The sequence below is a fragment of the Schistocerca nitens genome, chromosome 1 (assembly GCF_023898315.1).
Source record: "Schistocerca nitens isolate TAMUIC-IGC-003100 chromosome 1, iqSchNite1.1, whole genome shotgun sequence".
NCBI classification, from domain to species: Eukaryota; Metazoa; Arthropoda; class Insecta; order Orthoptera; family Acrididae; genus Schistocerca; species Schistocerca nitens.
In genome coordinates this window covers 791,610,577-791,633,262 of record NC_064614.1, presented here as the reverse complement: position 1 = coordinate 791,633,262, position 22,686 = coordinate 791,610,577, and the positions used below count along the sequence as shown (strand labels likewise).

At 43.2% G+C, this 22,686-nt stretch overlaps 1 protein-coding gene across 1 annotated transcript in view; it reads left to right on the top strand.

The window, feature by feature from the left end:
- LOC126262274 (mediator of RNA polymerase II transcription subunit 27) overlaps positions 1-22,686 on the top strand; it is a 73,713-nt gene that overhangs the window by 418 nt on the left and 50,609 nt on the right. The gene's annotated exons all lie outside the window — the stretch shown is intronic.

Here is a 22,686-nt window from a genome sequence, read left to right as displayed (position 1 = left end):
AGTTAAAGTTCTGTCAGAGTTGTGGAATGAAATACCACCTAAGTCGCATATCGAATGTTGAGCGTCATCTTTTCAGTGACGTATTTGTGACAACTACTTTAAGTTATTGGTATTTAAGAAGTGGGAAAAGCATGTTCAGACTCGTGTGCTCCATGTGACTAAACGCGCAGTGTCGTAGATTCCGCCCAAAAAAGGCAGCATTAATGACACATAACACACATTAGACTCCACTGGTTATATATCAACATTTGTGTATTTATTTGCAATTCACGTTGTAGGGATTATGAAATTTGTCTTTTCGAAACTTTTGAGTAATTCTCTTTTCTTGTGGAGTTTAAAATTTTTTCACATATTATATTAAACACAACGTGTATGAAAACTAATTAGTAGTCTAGGGTAGTATTAATGTTAGTTGCTTCTGTGCAGATATGGTTACAAAATTCTTCTGTGCAGATGTTGTCGTTGTGGTCTTCAGTCCTGAGACTGGTTTGATGCAGCTCTCCATGCTACCCAATCCTGTGCAAGTTTCTTCATCTCCCAGTACCTACTGCAACCTACATCCTTCTGAATCTGCTTAGTGTATTCATCTCTTTGTCTCCCTTTACGATTTTTACCCTCCACGCTGCCCTCCAATGCTAAATTTGTGATCCCTTGATGCCTCAAAACATGTCCTACCAACCGATCCCTTCTTCTAGTCAAGTTGTGCCTCAAACTTCTCTTCTCCCCAATCCTATTCAATACCTCCTCATTAGTTACGTGATCTACCCACCTTATCTTCAGCATTCTTCTGTAGCACCACATTTCGAAAGCTTCTATTCTCCTCTTGTCCATACTAGTTATCGTCCATGTTTCATTTCCATACATGGCTACACTCCATACAAATACTTTCAGAAATGACTTCCTGACACTTAAATCTATACTCAATGTTAACAAATTTCTCTTCTTCAGAAACGATTTCCTTGCCATTGCCAATCTCCATTTTATATCCTCTCTACTTCGACCATCATCAGTTATTTTGCTCGCCAAATAGCAAAACTCCTTTACTACTTTAAGTGTCTCATTTCCTAGTCTAATTCCCTCAGCATCACTCAACTTAATTCGACTACATTCCATTATCCTCGTTTTTCTTTTGTTGGTGTTCATCTTATATCCTCCTTTCAAGACACTGTCCATTCCATTCAGCTGCTCTTCCAGGTCCTTTGCTGTCTCTGACAGAATTACAATGTCATCGGCAAACCTCAAATTTTTTATTTCTTCTCCATGGATTTTAATACCTACTCCGAATTTTTCTTTTGTTTCCTTTACTGCTTGCTCAATATACAGATTGAAAACATCAGGGAGAGGCTACACCCCTGTCTCACTCCCTTCCCAACCACTGCTTCCCTTTCATCCCCCTAGACTCTTATAACTGCCATCTGGTTTCTGTACAAATTGTAAATAGCTTTTCGCTCCCTGTGTTTTACCCCTGCCACCTTTAGAATTTGGAAGAGAGTATTCCAGTCAACATTGTCTGGTAGCAGTTACTTCTGTAAAATATCTGGGAGTATGCGTGCGGAACGATTTCAAGTGGAATGATCATATAAAATTAATTGTTGGTAAGGTGGGTACCAGGTTGAGATTCATTGGGAGAGTGCTTAGAAAATGTAGTCCATCAACAAAGGAGGTGGCTTACAAAACACTCGTTCGACCTATACTTGAGTATTGCTCATCAGTGTGGGATCCGTACCAGATCGGGTTGACGGAGGGGATAGAGAAGATCCAAAGAAGAGCGGCGCATTTCGTCACAGGGTTATTTGGTAACCGTGATAGCGTTACGGAGATGTTTAATAAACTCAAGTGGCAGACTCTGCAAGAGAGGCGCTCTGCATCACGGTGTAGCTTGCTCGCCAGGTTTCAAGAGGGTGTGTTTCTGGATGAGGTATCGAATATATTGCTTCCCCCTACTTATACCTCCCGAGGAGATCACGAATGTAAAATTAGAGAGATTAGAGCGCGCACGGAGGCTTTCAGACAGTCGTTCTTCCCGCGAACCATACGCGACTTGAACAGGAAAGGGAGGTAATGACAATGGCACGTAAAGTGTCCTCCGCCACACACCGTTGGGTGGCTTGCAGAGTATAAATGTAGATATAGATTGTCAAAAGCTTTCTGTAAGTCTACAAATGCTAGAAACGTAGGTTTGCCTTTCCTTAATCTTTCTTCTAAGATAAGTCGTAAGGTCAGTACGGCCTCACGTGTTCCAACATTTCTACGGAATCCAAACTGATCTTCCCCGAGGTCGGCTACTACCAGTTTTTCCATTCGTCTGTAAATAATTCGTGTTAGTATTTTGCAGCTGTGACTTATTAAACTGATAGTTCGGTAATTTTCACATCTGTCAACACCTGCTTTCTTTGGGATTGGAATTATTATATTCTTCTTGAAGTCTGAGGGTAATTCGCCTGTCTCATACATCTTGCTCACCAGATGGTAGAGTTTTGTCATGACTGGCTCTCCCAAGGCTGTCAGTAGTTGTAATGGAATGTTGTCTACTCCTGGGGACTTGTTTCGACTTAGCTCTTTCAGTGCCCTGTCAAACTCTTCACGCAGTATCTTATCTCCCATTTCGTCTTCGTCTACATCCTCTTCCATTTCCATAATATTGTCCTCGAGTACATTGCCCTTGTATAGACCCTCTATGTACTGCTTCCATCTTTCTGCTTTCCCTTCTTTGGTTAGAACTGGGTTTCCATCTGAGCTCTTGATATTCATACAAGTGGCTCTCTTTTCTCCAAAGGTCTCTTTAGTTTTCCTGTAGGCAGTATCTATCTTACCCTTAGTGAGATAAGCCTTTACATCCTTACATTTGTCCTCTAGCCATCCTTGCTTAGCCATTTTGCACTTCCTGTCAATCTCATTTTTGAGACGTTTGTATTCCTTTTTGCCTGCTTCATTTACTGCATTTTTATATTTTCTCCTTTCATCAATTAAATTCAATATTTCTTCTGTTACCCAAGGATTTCTATTAGCCCTCGTCTTTTTACCTACTTGATCCTCTGCTGCCTTCACTACTTCATCCCTCAGAGCTACCCATTCTTCTTCTACTGTACTTCTTTCCCCCACTGCTGTCAATTGTTCCGTTATGCTCTCCCTGAAACTCTGTACAACCTCTGGTTTAATCAGTTTATCCAGGTCCCATCTCCTTAAATTCCCACCTTTTTACAATTTCTTCAGTTTTAATCTGCAGTTCATAACCAATAGATTGTGGTCAGAGTCCACATCTGCCCCTGGAAATGTCTTACAATTTAAAACCTGTTCCTAAATCTCTGTCTTACCATTATATAATCTATCTGATACCTATTAGTATCTCCAGGATTCTTCCAGGTATACAACCTTCTTTTATGATTCTTGAACCAAGTGTTAGCTATGATTAAGTTATGCTCTGTGCAAAATTCTAACAGACGGCTTCCTCTTTCATTTCTTAGCCCCAATCCATATTCGCCTACTATGTTGCCTTCTCTTCCTTTTCCTACTGACGAATTCCAGTCACCCATGACTATTAAATAATCCTCTCCCTTCACTATCTGAATAATTTCTTTTATCTCATCATACATTTCATCAATTTCTTCGTCATCTGCAGAGGTAGTTGGCATATAAACTTGTACTGCTGTAGTAGGTGTGGGCTTCATGTCTATCTTGGGCCACAATAATGCGTTCACTATATTATTTGTAGTAGCTTACCCGCACGCCTATTTTTTTTTTATTCATTATTAAACCTACTCCTGCTTTACCCCTATTTGATTTTGTATTTATAACCCTGTATTCACCTGACCATAAGTCTCGTTCCTCCTGCCACCGAACTTCACTAATTCCCACTATATCTAACTTTAACCTATCCATTTCCCTTTTTAAATTTTCTAACCTACCTGCCGGATTAAGGGATCTGACATTCTCCTGATAACAATGTCCTCTTGAGTAGTCCCCACCCGGAGATCCGAATGGGCGACTATTTTACCTCCGGAATATTTGACCCAAGAGGACGCCATCATCATTTAACCATACAGTAAAGCTGCTTGCCCTCGGGAAAAATTAAAGCTGTAGTGTCCCCTTGCTTTCAGCCATGGTTTCTGTGCAGATATGGTTACAAAATTAGATCCTGTGTAATGGTTATATTTTTAATTTCTGTATTTGTGTTTTGAAAACCTCGTGTGTCTCTGATAGTAGAAATTACTAAATTTATTATTGGTAAATTATAATGATCAGTGCTTGATTTGTAAAAAAGAGAATCCGATACTGTGACTTTCTGGGGAAGGGGAAGGCTTTGAATTTTATGCTTCTTAAACCTTTTTTTAAACAGTTTTACGGGCATTTTAAAAGTGCAAATACAACATTTCTGATGGTAAAAAAATAAACTTCTATTTACAACATTTTTTTATTGTTTACATCTGTCTTGCCATTGGTATTTTTATGCATGTAGCTCTCTTTAATATAATGTAAATTGGTAGGACTTGCAGTTAATGGTCTATCTGTTAGTATACTTCAGTTGATTTTGGAGTGCTGCATCCAACTTGTTACTCAAAGAATGTTTCACTATAGTACTACAATTTTAGCTGTCTGGCACAAAATTGATGGTATTCTTTCGTTCATGTACAAGGTTTTCCAAAGCTTTGGGTGAAACTATAGGATTTATTGCTACTAGAGGTTACTAAACTGCGTACTTTGAGATAAGGATCTAATGATCAGAAATGAATATTTGGTTTTTGATAACATTAATATCTTAAACCTTATAGCAACAACTTAACCCCTTAGCAATGGTTCAAAGTGGCAACCACTAATCTCAGTGGTTGCATTATACCAAAACATAAAAATTCCACCAATTTCATGTGCAGCGAAACAGGTAGCTAGGACCCTCCCAGCTAGTTCTTCCTCAGTTTCTACTGGGTTTGTGGTGACTGCATCTTGTTTCTCTACACAAGAGGTGTATTCTGGGGCTTTAGAACTTTCTTTCATTAAATAATTCTCAGGCATTTCTAGCAGTGTCTGAAAGACTACGAAACTACACATGTAGCAATGCTGAGTGCAACAGAAGTATTTTTAGCTTTAGAAATTGATATACGATTTGGATTTGGGAAATACAGAAGCGTCCAATTCCACCATGACGTCACAAATATGGCAGAATCGACCATACACCATGACTCCAATATGGCGCCTATGACATCATTACGTAAACATGATAACAAACACGAATATACATCAAAAAACCAACACACACACGTTCCACAAAAAACCTAATGACACTAACGGGACAATCATGGGAAATTGGGGGGTTTTGGGTGGGGACAAAGTAAATATAAACAAATTTAGACACACACCCCCATACCAAACCACACAAAACGACGAAAAAAACTGACAACACAAAAAACCCCAAATTCCACTAAACACAATATCCTCTGGAATCGGACACTTCCCTTGACCTATATAGCTCATCAGCAGCACCCGATACCACAAATTGGAATAGAACACTTCCCTTGACCTATATAGCTCAACAGAAATTCCCGATACTGGAACACCCACAGCCAAAACCACACATTGTAATGGAACACTTCCCTCAACCCCAACACACAACAAATACACTAAGAACAAGAAAACTAAAAACTTACCACAACAAAGTTCTGGCGATGCAACCTAGGTCTGCCACCACAATCACACACAGGCACACATCCAGCCCCCCCCCCCCTTACACACACAAAAACCACAAACCAATGAAAAAATACACAACCAAAAGAAAGACCCAACCCACCCACACTCCAACCCACCTCCCCCCTCACCCCAAATTAAAATACCCATAAACAAAAACCAAACACAAAATAAAGAAATCTCAATCACTCAACAAAATAGATCCTCCACAACTAAATCACAAACCAACACACTTCCCCCCCCCCCCCCCCCCACCCCCCCACCCCAACAATATCAACTACTAAACCACCCCCACTGCCCCGAGCCGCAGCCACACACCCACCCACTCAAACCACCCTAACCAACCACCTTCAGCCTGTACATCTTACTAATAGCCCTTAAAAAAAACAATAGCCCTCAGGGACGCTCTTCCTCCAACAGTACTCAACTAAATGAGACTGAAGGTTGGAAGACCGCCTTTTCCTCCTCCCAAGAACTGACTTAACCGCCCCCCACATCCCGTCTATAGTATTCGTACAAGCCCCCGTCTCATAATTTTTAAACTCTAAACTGTGGTTAACAACTAAATGATTGTACCCCCTCTCACCCAACCCCCTATAAGAAGAAAAAGCATCTGAAACTACAGTGGAACCTGGTTCTATAAACTCCTCAATTAACCCCACTAATTCCGCCTTAGACTGCCCCTCCACAATCCTGAAAACACCTTCCGAACACCCACCCCCCCAGTACAACAGCCCCCCACACCCAGAGACCAACCACAGACTTACCCCTGCCATACTTCCTTCTCCCAAACTATGACTCGTCCACCTCAACCCCAGGCACACCCAACTTACTCCTGTACTTAAACTCGGAACGTACTTCACAGCAAAACAAAAACCAGTCAAGCACACTCCTCTCACTCACGCCAGTTTCATGCACACAAAAACTTTGAGAGGATCTATAACAAAAGTAATATGTCAGCAACACAATCTCGCTCATGCCCAACCTAGACTTCTTGAACCAGGAACCGTGATGTATGGAGCACCATAGGTTATCCCTGCGGCACCGCCTCATATAACCGTCCCTGGTCCAAGATGCCGGAACTTTTGCCAGTGTCATTTCCTTCTGACAAACAGTGCACTTTACCACCTCTGCAATCAACACAGAAAGCTGTAGAAATTTGATCAGCTCCAACTGAGTCGTGCCCATCATAGCATGGAGTCGCACACTATTTATTTTATTGATCATATCCATACCTAACTAGACCAACAACAAGTTCATTTACTCACATTAACATATGACCTACAGCAAACAGCACTAAAATAGCTTTCAAACAAAACCACTAAATCGTTAACTCACTGAAACCAATTCCGCTCAAAACACAGCCAAAACTCTAACCACCCACTAGAATCAGTAAGACCAAACTAAATCCATTACACCACACAGCACAAAACCCCCAAACACACCACCAGAGGGCACCACGAACCACAACATGACACCTACAAACACACCACACTCACAAACCAAACTCCGCACCGTCATGACGTCACACACCACAACAGCCTTACGTCACAGGTTAAAGCTGACGGGTGGGATTGGACGCTTCGGTTGACCCTGGATTTGTGTGTGCACACTTTGTCATAAGAATAGTATCTCTTTACTTGTGAGTAAAGGAGACCTGTTTTGATTTGCTGACTCTACATTCATAACAACAATGGATATTTGTGGATGGAATAATGTGTTAAATAAAGGAAAGTTAACCACTCACCTGTAGCTGAATGACTTGTGGCACATGGGCACATGCAACAGAAAACAGTATTTGTGCTAGCTTTCACATTTGGGTTAATGGGAGCGTCAGATTCCACACGCCACTAAACCAAACGAGAAAAACGATAAAACAGAATGATCACAACCTTCCCAAAATCAACTAAAAACAGTACACACTGGAATCGATCTCTTCCCTTGACCTATATAGGTCAACAGAAACTACCGATACCAATTCATACAACCCAAAACTACAACCACCTCCACAATCACTGCTACCTAAAAAAAACCATGTACAACAACAAAATCGGAGTCGGAACACTTCCCTTGACCTATATAGGTCAACAGAAACTACCGATACCAATTCATACAACCCAAAACTACAACCACCTCCACAATCACTGCTACCTCAAAAAAACCACCTACAACAACAAAATTGGAATCGAACATTTCCCTTCACCTATATAGGTCAACAACAACTCACAATACCAAACCACCCACAACTACAATCACACATTGCAATTGAATACTCCCGTTCACCTTCACAGCTCAATAACTAATAAAACCCAATCACTAACACCAGAACAAAACCCGCCACACATAATCCACAAACCATCTAAACAGACAAAAAAATAAACCAAAAAAGAAACAACTCACCACAACAAAGCTCCGACGCTGCCCCCTAGGTCGGACACCACTATATCACACACACACACACACACACACACACACACACACACACACACACACACCAACAGAATAAACCACAACCAAATAAAATTCCCAACTCCCCCCCTCCACCCAAAAAAAACCATTAAACAAATAATGACCAAAAACAAAAAAGCACAATCACACCCTACAACTAAAAAAAAGCTACAACAAAACAAATTCTCCACAACAAAATCAAAAATCCACAACCACCCCCCCTACACACCTATTTCTCCAAACCTTACCAACCCCCCCCCCCCTCCCAGAGCTGCAGCCAACTCCCCCCCCCACACACACACCAGCCACCCCCCCCCCCCCCCCCCCAAATGTAACTAACCCACAACCTTCGGCCTATAAATCTTACTGACAGCCCTCAAGAAAACCCTAAAAATACAATAACCCTCAGGGACACTCTTCCGCCAGCAGTACTCATCTAAGTGAGCCTGAAGGTTAGAAGAGCGCTTCTTCCCCCTCCCAATAACAGATTTAACAGCCCCCCCTCCTTCCAAAACCCCTCTATAGTATTAGTACAGGACAAGCTCTCATAATTCTTAAACTCGGTGTTGTGGTTAACTACCAAGTGCTGTTAAACCTCCTGACCCAACCCACTATAAGAAGAAAACCCATCAGAAAACACATTGCTACCCTGTTCTACATACTCCTGAATCAAACCCACTAACTCCCTTTTTGTATGCCGTTCAACAACCCTAAAAACATACTCAGAACACCCAGCCCCCGATACCACAGTCTCCCACACCCATAAACCAACCACAGGCTTACCCTTCCCATACTTCCTCCTACCAAACTGCAACTCGTCAATCTCTACAACTACTCCAGGGCCACCCAACTTACCCCTGTATTTAATGTATTCAGAACAAACCTCACGACAAAAAGAATACCAGTCAACCACCATCCGCTCACTCACACCCAACTCATGCGCACAAAAACTATGAGAGGATTGATAACAAAAATGATAACTCATCAACACAGTTTCACACATGCCCAACCTAGACTTCTCGAACCAGGAACCTCGGTGTATGGAGCTCCATACGTCATCCCGCAGACACCTCCACATATAGCCGTCCCTGGTCCGAGACGCCGGAACTTTGGTTAGCCTAATATTTTCTCCGCAGACTGAACATTTCACCAACTCGGACAGAAGACTGAAAAGCTGACGGAACTTTATCGGCAACATTGGACTGTTGCCCATCATCCCCCACCAACAAAAACTGTTAATCTTGTTGGTCATATCCATACCCAACAATGACATAACAAAAGTAATCTAAAAAATTTATACACGACAAACCGAAACCGAAACTACAGTAACTTAGAAGTAACAAAAACTATACTGTCAACTCACTGCAAAATATTCCACTAGACAGTCAGTAATCACTGCAACAAAACCCGTCAGCGTCCACAACTCAAATGAACCCAATACGACACACAACATGCAACCCACAAACACCACCAGAGAGCACCACCGACGGCAAAACACGACATCTACAAACACTCAACACTCACAAGCTAAACTTCGCGCCGTCATGATGTCACACACTACAACACTCTTACGTCGTGGGTCAAAGCTAATGGGTGGGATCGGACGCCTCTGTTGACCCTCAAATTCTTGCATACTTACTCTTGGTTTTGCCCATGGGCATGTGCATTTGGGTGTCTGTCAGGTGGTGTGTGTATTTCTACTAGAGAAATAGTAGTAGTTCAAAAGCCAGTATGAATAGTGTTTTCTGTTGTGCGTGTCTATGCACCACAAATTAGTCAGCTATAAGGGATTGGTTGTGTTTCCCTTACTTTATGTACAACTCTGCATGCAGTTTTACATGAAAGAGCTGTTATAGCAGACTTGGAGAAACACAGTCTTGCGATATTGTAGAGTTAGTTAGTTGGTTGGTTGCATGTTCCATTGATCAGTCGCACAGTACAGTAGCCGTTATGAGCATATTTTACCCCTTTCTGTGCCAAAGATAGGGTGAGTACAGGATTGTGTAAGTCTTCCGTTTTTTCTGGTATTATAATCATGAGTGTCACTGTTGTTATTACACTGATCCATGTTGTTGAGAACAAATTTCATTAGTGAGTAAATGTACTGTGAGGCTGTTGTAAGAATTCCCAATCTTTTAAAAGGATGCCTACACGATGTGTGACTACAAGCCCCACACATTATTCTAACCCTTTCTTTTGAGCAGTGAATACTTTTTGTCTAAGTGTTGAGTTACCCCAAAATATTATTCCGTATGCCATCAGAGAATGAAAATATGCAAAGACAACAGAAGCGTCCGATTCCACACGTCTACTTTGACCCATGACGTAAGGGTGTTGTGGTGTGTGACGTCATTACGACACGGAATTTATGAGTTGGTTGTGTTTGTAGATGTAGTTTTGTTGTGTTTGATGGTGCTCTGTGTGTGCGTGTGTGTGTTTTTTGGTTGGCCGACCTACCTTGCAGCACCGAAATTTGTTGGTGGTAAGTAATTGGTTTTTTTGGGTTTATTTTTCTCGAATTGTAATGTTTCTCGGTTTTATTGTATATCGAATGAGGGATTTTTGAATTTTTGAGGTGTTGTGGTTTTGGTTCTGTTTTTCGTAGTTGTAGGTGTTGGTTTTTTCATATCAGCGGTTATGGTTGACCTATATAGGTCAGGGGAAATAGCCGATTACAATTTTCGTATAGTTTTGTATGTAGGTACTGTATTGGTGTTTTGGTATTGTCAGCTGTGGTCAAGGGAAATGTCCGATTCCAATTTCCATAGTTTTTGCTGTAGGCATTGATGTTTTGGTATCGTCAGCTGCGGTTGGCCTATATAGATCAAGGGAAGTGTCCAATTCCTATAGATTTTGTAATTATTTTTGTTGTTCGTCTCATTTTTGTGTGTTACTGCTCAGTTGTGAGTTGTGCTGAAATAAGTTGACACGTGTTTGTGTCCCTCGTCACGGAAATGGAACTGCATTATATTGTGCAACGGTATGCCATTTCATTTTGTGTTAAATTGGGTGAAAATGTGACGACAACTTACGGTAAGCTTCAGAAGGCTTTTGGAGAGGTGGTTATGTCAAGAGCTCAAGTTATTCATTGACATAAAATGTTTAGTGAAGGCAGAACGAATGTTGAAGATGAAGACCGCAGTGGACGACCATCAACCTCACGGACGGATGTCAACTTGACCAGGGTGCGTGAACTCGTACGATCCGATCGAAGATTTTCCATGAAAATGATTGCAGAAGAACTGAACATGAATCGAGAAACGATTCGTCTAATAATAACTGAAGATCTTGGTATGAGAAAGATTTGTGCGAAAATGGTCCCCAAAAATCTCACACCACAACAGCGAGAAACACGGAAAAATGTGGCAGCTGATCTGTTAGAGCAAATGGAAATCAATCCAGAATTGTTGAGCCGCATTATCACTGGTGATGAAAGTCCGCTTTTTCGACTTTTTTCTATTTCCGAGAGTCAAAATGGCAGTCAAGGGACACCATTTTCAACCGAAACAAGATGCCCAAAAAGCTGTGACGAGGGTCTTGGAGGATATTAGAGAAGATGAGTTCCAGAAATGTTACTATCAATGGCAGAAGTGCTGGAAAAAGTGTGTGCAATCAGAAGGGAACTGCTTTGAAGGAGACAACACTAAACTTGAATAAAACAGTAAGCAACATTTTTTTTCATATCAGTCTCATTACTTTGCCGCACCTTGTATGTACATCTATACATGTGTGGACTCGCATGCCTCTGGTGAGGAGAAATAGGAGAAAGTATGAAATTTTAAGGTCTAAAAGATGTCTTCTCTAGAAATTGGTGCTTTTTCAGACAATATGGATTATGACATGATGCAACATGTAATCATAGAGTTATGAGGTCTCCATCTTCTTAACAAGGCTGCTCAATAATGTGTTGAACTATTGAGAAGAAGACCACTTTTGTTCAATCCTAGGTTGCTGAAAGTTGGTCCTATTGTCCAATTTGAGGGTGGTATTGAGAGGTTTCCCACATTTATCTAGTCAAATGCTGGCTCTGGGTTACACTCTTAAAACACGTTATGTTCATCTTCAGCTATGCTACTCAACATTAAGTAAAAGAACACTTGAAAATATTGCAGTAACTCCATTAACATGATCAAGCAGGAAATTTTGTAACCAAACAAAAGTGTTATAGATGTCATTATAATTGAATAAGTATTTCTTTAAAAAAAAAAAATCCTGTTTCTCCCCCTTTGGGAAAATTAATGGGACATTTTTTACTAATTACGTGTGTTGTTATACAACAGAAATTTCTCAATACATCTAGATTTTTGCTGTTTCAGGTTTGCAATTTTAAGTGTAAACCCTAACATTATTGGTTTATGAATAAAAAATATTTTTTGTGAATAACATGTTGGAGACCCTACATTTAATCATAAGAAAAATGTAATTTCAGGCTGTTGAATCGATAAAGGGCATTCAGATTAATGTTGCAAAATTTTGGAAGTTAGCATACCTTGATGAAATATGATTTCCGTTTAGATGTCAGTCTTTTTTTTAAAAAAATGGTTGCTGTCAGTCATTTGAACATTTTGTGAACTGCTGTCAAATTTCTTTCTTTCCACATTATACATCCTCAAGCTAAATAGAGCAGTTACATAAAAAATGTGTTTTAGTATTTGGCCTCCTCTATCTTAATTTCTGCAGACAACCACACTTCCCTGTAACAGTGACAGGTTTGACAAGTTGACTGTCCAATTTCCCTCTAATACTACCATCATCTTTGCTTCAGAAAATACATCTGACAGGATCATCATGAACATTTGAGGATATTGTAAACTGCACATGTAATTAAATAGGTAAGTACCTGAGAACACCATTATGTAATGTGGAATTGAACACTAGATATCAAAAAGAGGTGGACCCTCCAGTATAGAAAAAGATGAGTCGCATTGTGTTGTCCGTAGAGAAGCAGTAACAACAGAATGTGTCAGTCAGGAGAGCTCGGTGACTTTGAACATGGACTTAGTATTATATGTCATCTGAGTAACAAATCCGTCAGGCACATTTCATCCCTTTATAAACTACCCAGGTAAACTGTTGCTGTAGTGATTTTGAAGTGGAGGTGTAAAGGAACAACCACAGCTAAACCAAGATCAGGCAGACCTCATTGTACTGATGGACAGGAACAGTCGAGTGCTCCAGAAGGTGGTTGTAAAAATCGAATGAAATACGAAGAAAAAAACATTTGTGACTTCCAAAGTGCTACCATCGGTCCAGCTAGCACAGTGACTGTGCATAGGGAGTTAAAAAGCATGGGTACAGTGGTCAAGTAGCTCCTCATAAGCCACACGTTGCTGTAGCCAATGCTAAGTGACACTTGAGGGGGTATAGAGAAGAATGCCATTGGGCAGAGGATGACTGGAAATGAATGATTTTGAGTGATGAATCACTCTATACCCCTATACCCTGCGACAGTCTGATGATGGAAGGATTTGGGTTTGGCGAATGCCTGGAGAAATTACTTGCCATTATGTACAGTGCCAACAACAAAGTACTGCACAGGTGGTGTTTCTGTATTGGGGTTGTTTTTATTGTTATGGTGTGGTCCTCTAATTATGCCTAAGAAACTGTGAAAAACTGAAGGATATGAACATATTTCATACCACAGTCTCATGTATATAGTAGGAACAAAAGTTCGGAAATTATGATTGATTGTATTACCATGACAATGCACCTTATCATGAAGCAACAACTGCTAGGCAGTGGCTTATGTCAGGCCTGTCCAGAACCCTCCCTGAACCCAATTGGAACATCTTTAAGATGAATCTGAATGATAACTTCCACCTTCTCCAGCATCCAACTACACTGCCTTCCCTGGTTTTGCCTCTTAAGGAAGAATTGGCTGCCACTCCTCCACAGACATTCAGATGCCTCATTGAAAGTGTCCCCAAAAGAGCTGAAACCATCATAATATGTAGGGTGGACACACTCCGTATTGATGTCCTCTAATAGGTGTTCAGATACTTTTGATCAGATAGTTTATGTACTGTTTAAACTTTATATTGGATTTTGACTCCAGTCTCACCTATAAGAGATTATAAAGTTGACTTAGCCAGGAAAATGAGCACAGCGTATGCCTGTGCCATCACTTCCAGTCACATTATCCTTTGTGATGTTACTATAGTTGAATTTAAAATTTTTGGTGGATTGCCTGTCACATGCTTCACAACTGTCTTCGGTGAATTTGAATCAATTAGAAGGTATGCTTAATAATCCTCACAATATCCAACAAAGATAAGTTCTTTGAATTTGTTTTCTAACTGTGTTCATTTTTCTTTTTGACATGTACAAGTGCTCAGCATTCAAAGATTCGCAAGTGACTTAGATTTATTCAACAGCTGATCCATAATTCTTCAGAAGTAACATTTTGAACAGCTTTTGTTGGAGATTAATTCCTTAGATGAGTCACTGTGCTAAGGGCTTATTCCAGCATCTGTCAATTTGATCTTACCTTTTCAGTTATTGTCAGTCAGGTGTTCCATAAACCCATTTTATTCTGATGTATAAAAATTGTCACCTCGTGTCAAATCCCATTCATAAATTGATTGACAAAATCTTTTTCGTCATCTGTTCAATGTATTTTAATTTTTCAACCAGTTTCAATTTCTACACATGCACTGGACTTGGTGAAAGTATCACACACTTGATTTTGTATTATAATCAAATGGCTGGTTTGATATATCATCTGTAAAAGTGAGAATAGAACATACTCCTCTGCATGAAACCAAGCTCATTGGTCACAAACATCAGAATGTGTTTGTCAACTAGATCTTTTGCTCATCTATTTCTTATGGCAACAATGATTGCCAAAGTACAAAGGACAACTAAAACAGGAACAAAGATATATATGCTCTGTAAACTGAGTAAAAATGAAGTAGTGTCATATCTCAGTGAGGAACTTGAATCTTTCAGCATAAGACAGGATCAAGTAGATAAAATATGGCTCAAGTTTAGAGAATAGTTAAGCATGCATTGGATAGGTACACTCACTACTGGCCATTAAAATTGCTACACCACGAAGATGACTTGCTACAAATCCGAAATTTAATTGACAGAAGAAGATGCTGTGATATGCAAATGATTAGCTTTTCAGAGCATTCACTCAAGGTTGGCACCGGTGGCGACACCTACAACATGCTGACATGAGGAAAGTTTCCAACCGATTTCTCATACACAAACAGCAGTTGACCAGCATTGCCTGGTGAAACGTTGTTGTGATGCCTCTTGTAAGGAGGAGAAATGCATACCATCAGGTTTCCGACTTTGATGAAGGTCGGATTGTAGCCTATCGCGATTGTGGTTTATCGTATCGTGACATTGCTGCTCGCGTTGGTCGAAATCCATTGCCTGTTAGCAGAATATGGAATCAGTGGGTTCAGGAGGGTATTACGGAACGCCTTGCTGGATCCCAATGGCCTCGTATCACTAGCAGTCGAGATGACAGGCATCTTATCCGCATGGCTGTAATGGATTGTGCTGCCACGTCTCGATCCCTGAGCCAACAGATGGGGACGTTTGCAAGACAACAACCATCTGCCCGAACAGTTCGACGACGTTTGCAGCAGCATGGACTATCAGCTCGGAGACCATGGCTGCGGTTACCCTTGACGCTGCAACACAGACAGGAGCGCCTGCGATGGTGTACTCAACGACGAACCTGGGTGCACGAATGGCAAAAGTAATTTTTTCTGATGAATCCAGGTTCTGTTTACAGCATCATGATGGTCGCATCCGTGTTTGGCGACATCGCGGTGAACGCACATTGGAAGCGTGTATTCGTCATCGCCATACTGGCGTATCACACGACGTGATGGTATGGGGTGCCATTGGTTACACGTCTCGGTCACCTCTTGTTTGCATTGACGGCACTTTGAACAGTGGACGTTACATTTGAGATGTGTTACGACCCGTGGCTCTACCCTTCATTCGATCCCTGCGAAACCCTACATTTCAGCAGGATAATGCACGGCCGCATGTTGCAGGTCCTGTATGAGCCTTTTGGATACAGAAAATGTTAGACTGCTGCCCTGGCCAGCACATTCTCCAGATCTCTCACCAGTTGAAAACGTCTGGTCAATGGTGACCGAGCAACTGGCTCGTCACAATACGCCAGTCATTACTCTTGATGAACTGTGGTATCGTGTTGAAGCTGCGTGGGCAGCTGTACCTGTACACGCCGTCCAAGCTCTGTTTGGCTCAATGCCCAGGCATATCAAGGCCATTATCACGGCCAGATGTGGTTGTTCTGGGTACTGATTTCTCAGGATCTATGCAGCCAAATTGCGTGAAAATGTAATCACATGTCAGTTCTAGTATAATATATTCGTCCAATGAATACCCATCTATCATCTTCATTTCTTCTTGGTGTAGCAATTTTAATGGCCAGTAGTGTATGTACCAGTAGAGCAGTTCATAATGGAAGGGACCCTCCATGGTTTTCAGTCACTGTAAGTGAATTTGGAAAGGAACAGATTACTGCATAATAGCTATAAAGCAAAGCATATGGCTATAGAAAGAGAGGTGCTGAATGAAACACATTTTACTGCCAATAAAGCAATGTGTGAAGCCTTCAATGATTACTGTAGCAGAATATGGTCGAAGAATTCGACTTGTTTGTAAAGGCTGTTAGTGGCACCAAAGCTAGGTCCAGACACTCGCGAATGAGACAGAAACTGAAATTGAGGGTAGCAGAGCAAAACCTGAAATGCTTAACTCTGATTTCAGATGTCTCTTCACAAAGGCAAACACAGGAGAATTGCCCCATTTTAATACTCATACCACTGAGAAGATGAGTGAAATAAATGTTGCTGTCAGGGCTGTTGAAAAACAGCTGAAATTGTTATAACTGAACAAAGCTCTAGGCTCCAATGGAATCAGATTCTATACTGAATTTGCGGCTGAGTTAGCCTTCTTTTAACTATCGTAGATCCCTTAAACAAAAAGCCACGGCCAGTAGCTGGAAGAAAGCACATGTAACACCCGTCTATAAGAAGGGTAGTAGAAGTGATCTACAAAACTATCATCCAATATCTTTGACATTGATTTTTGTGTAATCTTCGAACATATTCTGAGCTCAAACATAGAGATTTTTGTGTAATCTTCGAACATATTCTGAGCTCAAACATAGAGAGCTCCCACTTATCTCACATGACATAGAGAAAGCTTTAAATTAAGACAGTCAAATAGAAGCAGTATTACTTGATTTTTGAAAAGCATTTGGCTCAGTACCACACCCATGCTTAATGTCTAAAGTACAATCATGTGGAGTATCAAGCGAAATTTGTGACTGGATTGAGGATTTTTTGGTAGGGAGGACACAACATGGTATCTTGGATTGAGCTCCGCGTGGGGGTCCAGGGGTTAGAATAGGCCTGTGGTGTTCCTGCCTGTTGTAAGAAGCAACTAAAGGAAGTTTCACACATTTCGGCCTTTATGTGATGGTCCCCTGTAGGGTTTGACCTCCATTTTTCAAAATTTTCCCGAAGAGCGAGCCAATTGGGGAAGGGCGCCTTACATGGTGCGTTGTGTCCATCATGCGCTGGGACCTCTCGCATCCTTCATCAAATTGGATCTGCACTCCCACTCATTCTCCAGCTGTTGGGCGAGATCACCCTCCTGGGTGTGTTTTCCCCCATCCTCTGTGCAGTATCACTTCTTAGCTCGCTTGTACCTGATATCCAGAACGGTAGTCAATATGTTGTGTCGGGGCTGCCATGTACCCTGTTGGTTGTAGCCCCCTGACCACACAGGGATCACTCTGCTGATGCCTGCACCGTTAACTCCCCACATATGCCAAGGAGTAGATGCCCGTCACCCTGGGCATCGGGACTCCCGGCAGTGGCCATCCTGCCAGGTGGCCTTTGCTACGGCTGGGTGGCGTCTGTGGGGGAGGTCCCTTGTTCGGAGTGGGTGGCATCGGGATGGATGACATGCCATGAAGCATAGTACGTCATCGGTTGCTGGTGCTCAAACACCAGCAGTCTCTAAGCGGTCAAGGTCTAACTTCAATGTTAAGAAATATGACCCCAAATCGTCCCCCCCCCCCCCCCCCCCTGGCCACACCGTGGGAAGAACACCAGGCTAAGGATGGCAACGAAGCTTATTCACCCCAGTACCTCGTATGTACAAGAGTTGATAGAGAATCTTTCTTGACAATGAAACCACAGGGTTGTTGTTGTTGTTGTTGTTGTTGTTGTTGTTGTTGTCGGTGTTTTTTTTTTTTGTTTTTTTTTTTTTTTTAAGGACAAGTTTGGGGATGTGGAGGGCTTGTCCAAAATTCGGTCAGGGTCGGTCTTGATCAAAACAACATCCTCTGCCCAGTCACAGGCACTGCTCGCCTGTGAGAAGATGGGGGATGTTTCTGTTTCCATGACACCCCATAAGAGCTTAAATATGGTCCAGGGTATCTATTTCACAGGGACCTTCTTTTGTGGTCTGACTATGAGTTGTGCACCAATTTAGAGTGGCGAGGTGTCCATTTCATCCGGCGCGTCCACTGTGGTCCGAGAGATAATCAGGTTGCCACCAGTGCCTTCATCTTGACCTTTGAGGGTGACACGTTACCCGAGAAGGTCAAGGTGATGGTCTACTGCTGTGACATAAAGCTATATATCCCTCCCCCGATGCGGTGCTTTAAGTGCTGGTAGTTCAGCTGTATGTCTTCCCGCTGTACTTCCAGCAACACCTGTTGGGATTGTGGACGTCCTTCACATCCCAATACTCCCTGTGCCCTGCCTCCCATCTGTGTCAGCTGCAGAGAGCACCATTCGCCTTGCTTGCCAGACTGCAGGGTTCTCCAGAAAGAAAGAAAGAAAAATAATGGAATACAAGACCCTGGACCGACTAACCTACACTGAGGCTAAGAGAAAATATGAGAGGTTACATCCTTTGCATATGGCGACTACCTAAGCCGCCACTACGACAGTGGTTCTACCATCTTCCGTTCCATCGCGTACAGTTGGCTCTCAGAGCCGTCAGACTCCACCTGCCCCCTTGATTGTGAGGGGCACCTCCCTCTCTGTTGCTCCTGCACAACCTAATTCAGGACACCCTCCCCCTCCCCAAGTATTGGGGACGTCAGTCCCAACTTCTCAGCTGGAGAAGCGTAAGTCTTCTTCAGCTCCTTTCACCAGGAAGGGATCCCTTGTGTCACTCCCTTCCCAGGTTCCTACCAGTGGCAAAGCTGACACCTGCCAGTGGCTGAAGCAACCACAGGTAGCTGGTTGTAGGGCTTCACGGTCCTCCTCAGTCCCTGAGACTGAATCAGTGAAGCCTTCCCAGCTGGACACAAGAGAAACCTAAAAAGAAAAAGACCCCCAATAACCAAGGCACTGCAGTGGCACCCACGCCACCACTACCTAAAAGCTCTGTGTCTGAGGATGGGGTGGAGATTCTGATGTCCGCTGAGGCCCTAGATCTCGCTGGGCCCTCAAACACAATGAATGTCGATCCCACAGGTCGATCTGGTGACAGCAGGTGACCCTGAGGTGCAGACTGCCTCATTGAGTGTTTCATACCTTCCCAGTCTCACGATCATGTAATCCTCCAGTGGAATTGTGGGAGTTTTTTACACCACCTGGCTGAGCTACGGCAACTGTTAAGCTTTACACCTGCTTTCTGCATTGCTCTCCAGGAAACCAGGTTACCGGCAATGCAGACCCCTGCCCTCCGCGGCTATGAGGGATATTATAGGAACCATGGTGACTATAATCGAGTGTCGGGTGGAGTTTGTGTTTATGTCCTAAACTCAGTCTGTAGTGAAACCGTGCTCCTTCAAACCCCTCTTGAAGCTGTGGCTATCAGGATAAGGACTACACAGGAAATAACTGTCTCCAATGTATATCTTCCTCCAGATGGCTTAGTGCCCCTGAATGTATTGGCTGCAGTGATTGATCAACTCCCTAAACCTTTCCTACTTTTGGGAGATTTTAACACGCATAACCACTACAGTGTGGTGCCATGCTTACTGGCCAAGGTAGTGAGGTCGAAAATTTACTGTCACAACTCGACCTCTGCCTCTTAAATACAGGTGCCCCCCACACATTTCAGTGTGGCACATGACACATATTCAGCTATTGATGACACGGTTTGCAGACCTGTCCTTCTCCCATCTATCCACTGGGGAGCATGTGACAACCTGTATGGTAGTGACCACTTCCCCATCTTCCTGTCACTCCCCTGGCATGATCCCCATGGGGAAGCTTTCACCTCTGCTGTCACCACTGAATCTCCCCCACATGGTGCCATCAATGTTGTTGTTGAGCAGGTCACTACAATGATCATTTCTGTGGCAGAAAACATGATCCCTCATGCTTTAGGGTGCCCCCACTGAAAGACAGTCCCTTGGTGGTCGTCAGAAGTCGCTGAGGCAATTAAGGAGCGTTGGCAAGCTCTACAGTGGCATAAGCGGCACCCTTCCCTTAAGCACCTCATAGCCTTTAAACAGCTCCATGCCCACATTCGCCAGGTTATCAAAAGACAGAAACAGCAGTTGGGAGAGATACGTCTCGACAATTGAGTGCCATACGTCACGTTCCCAAGTCAGATCAAACTAGTTTTTGATTACTGGACCCTAACAGGTTTTCCTAGTGTCAATATAAATTGCATGTTATCTACCAGCACAAATGCGATTGCCGAGCACTTTGCTGAGCACTATGCGTGCGCCTCTACATTGGAGAATTATCCGCCAGCCTTTCGCACTCTGAAACAACAGATGAAAGGGAAAGTCCTCTCGTTCACTAGATGCCACAGTGAACCCTATAATGCCCCATGTACAGAGTGGGAGCTCTTCAGCACCTTGCACATTGCCCCGACACAGCTCCTGTGCCAGATTGGATCCACAGTCTGATGATTAAACAGCTCTCGTCTGACTACAAGCGACATCTCCTTGTCATCTTCAACCGGATCTGGTGCGATGGCATCTTTCCATCGCAATGGAGCGAGAGCACCATCAATCCGGTGCTCAAACCCGGTCAAAACCTGCTTGATGTGGATAGCTACCAGCCCATCAGCCTCACCAACTTTCTTCGCAGTCTGCTGGAACTTATGATGTGTCGGCGGTTGGGTTGGGTCCTGGAGTCACGTGGCCTATTGGCCAGGGTCTCTCTACCACTGGTAATCTTATGTCCCTCAAGTCTGCTATCCGAACAGCCTTTTCCACATGCCAACACCTGGTTGCCATCTTTTTTGACTTACGTAGAGCATACGACACAACCTGCGACATCATATCCTTGCCACATTGTATGAGTGGGGTCTCCGTGGCTCACTCCCGATTTTTATCCAAAACTTACTGTTGCTCTGTACTTTCCGTGTCCTAGTCGGTGCCTCCCATCGTCCCCCCTCCCCCCGTATTCAGGAGAATGGTGTTCCGCAGGGCTCCGTATTGAGTGTGTCTCTATTTTTAGTGGCTATTAACGGTCTAGTGGCAGCTGTAGGACCGTCAGTCTCACCTTCTCTGTTGCTCTGTACTTTCCGTGTCCTAGTCGGTGCCTCCCATCGTCCCCCCTCCCCCCGTATTCAGGAGAATGGTGTTCCGCAGGGCTCCGTATTGAGTGTGTCTCTATTTTTAGTGGCTATTAACGGTCTAGTGGCAGTTGTAGGACCGTCAGTCTCACCTTCTCTTCTGCTTTTCCAGTACTGGTGTTGCTGAGCGATGCCTACAGGGAGCCATTCACAAGGCGCAGTCATGGGCTCTAGCCTAGGGCTTCCAGTTATCAGCCGCAAAGTCACATGTCATGCATTTCTGTCGGCATTGTACCGTTCGTCCAGAACCACAACTTTACTTTAATGACGATCCACTCACTGTAGTGGAGCCGTATCAGTTCTTAGGACTGATTTTTGATGCTCAATTGACTTGGCTACCTCACCTTTGTCAACTTAAGCAGAAGTGCGGGCAGCACCTCAATGCCCTCCACTGCCTGAGCAACACCAACTGGGGTGCAGATCGCTCTACACTGCTGCATCTCTACAGAGCGCTTGTTCAATCCTGCCTTGACTATGGGAGGCTGGTTTACGGTTCAGCGGTGCCCTCAGCATTGCATTTAGTCGACCCAGTGCACCACTGTGTCATTTGCCTAGCAATGGGAGCTTTTAGAACAAGTCCAGAGACCAGTGTCCTGGTGGAGGCCAGAGTCCCTCCATTGAAGGTTAGGTATGCACAACTGCTTGCCAGTTAAATTGCACTTGTTCGTAGTTCTCCTGTGCGTCCGAATTACCGTCTCCTTTTCCCAAACACAGTGGTTCATCTCCCGCATCGGCAGACCAGGTGAGGACTTAAGATTGCGGTTTGTGTCCAGTCCCTTCTGTCTGAACTGGAGTCCTTCCCATTACCACCTCTCCTCGAGGTTCATTCACGTACACCTCCGTGGTGTACACCTAGGCCGCAAATTCTTCTGGACCTTTCCCATGGCCCTAAGGACTCTATTAACCCTGATGCTATCCACTATCACTTCTTCTCAATTCTCGACATGTACCAGGGCCGTGAATTGGTTTACACCGGCGGCTCAATGGCTAATGGTCACGTAGGCT